This window comes from Antrostomus carolinensis, unplaced genomic scaffold (genome assembly GCF_000700745.2).
Source record: "Antrostomus carolinensis isolate BGI_N321 unplaced genomic scaffold, ASM70074v2 scaffold27528, whole genome shotgun sequence".
In the NCBI taxonomy this organism is placed as follows: Eukaryota; Metazoa; Chordata; class Aves; order Caprimulgiformes; family Caprimulgidae; genus Antrostomus; species Antrostomus carolinensis.
In genome coordinates, this window is record NW_010331369.1 from 19,328 (window position 1) to 19,539 (window position 212).

At 59.9% G+C, this 212-nt stretch overlaps 1 protein-coding gene across 1 annotated transcript in view; it reads right to left on the minus strand.

Annotated features, from left to right (window-relative positions):
- Nucleotides 1-212, minus strand: part of ABCA2 (ATP binding cassette subfamily A member 2) — a gene marked incomplete at its 3' end in the record, with an annotated part of 22,337 nt that overhangs the window by 19,320 nt on the left and 2,805 nt on the right.

The window sequence follows — 212 nt, forward strand, 5'->3', positions numbered from 1 at the left end:
AGGATGAGTGGGTAAGGAGTTACCCATGGCTGGGGTGACAGGGCCCTGCTTGCCAGCAGGAGGAGACCAAGACGGACGCCAAGCAGTGGCACATCCAGTTTCTTGGTTAAAAGGTTGGAGCTGTGCCCAGCTGGGGCCCTGCAGTCACTGCCAGGCATCTGCGGCTATCAGGCAGCAGGAGTGCAGGCAAATGCTGGCATGGGCTTGTCAGG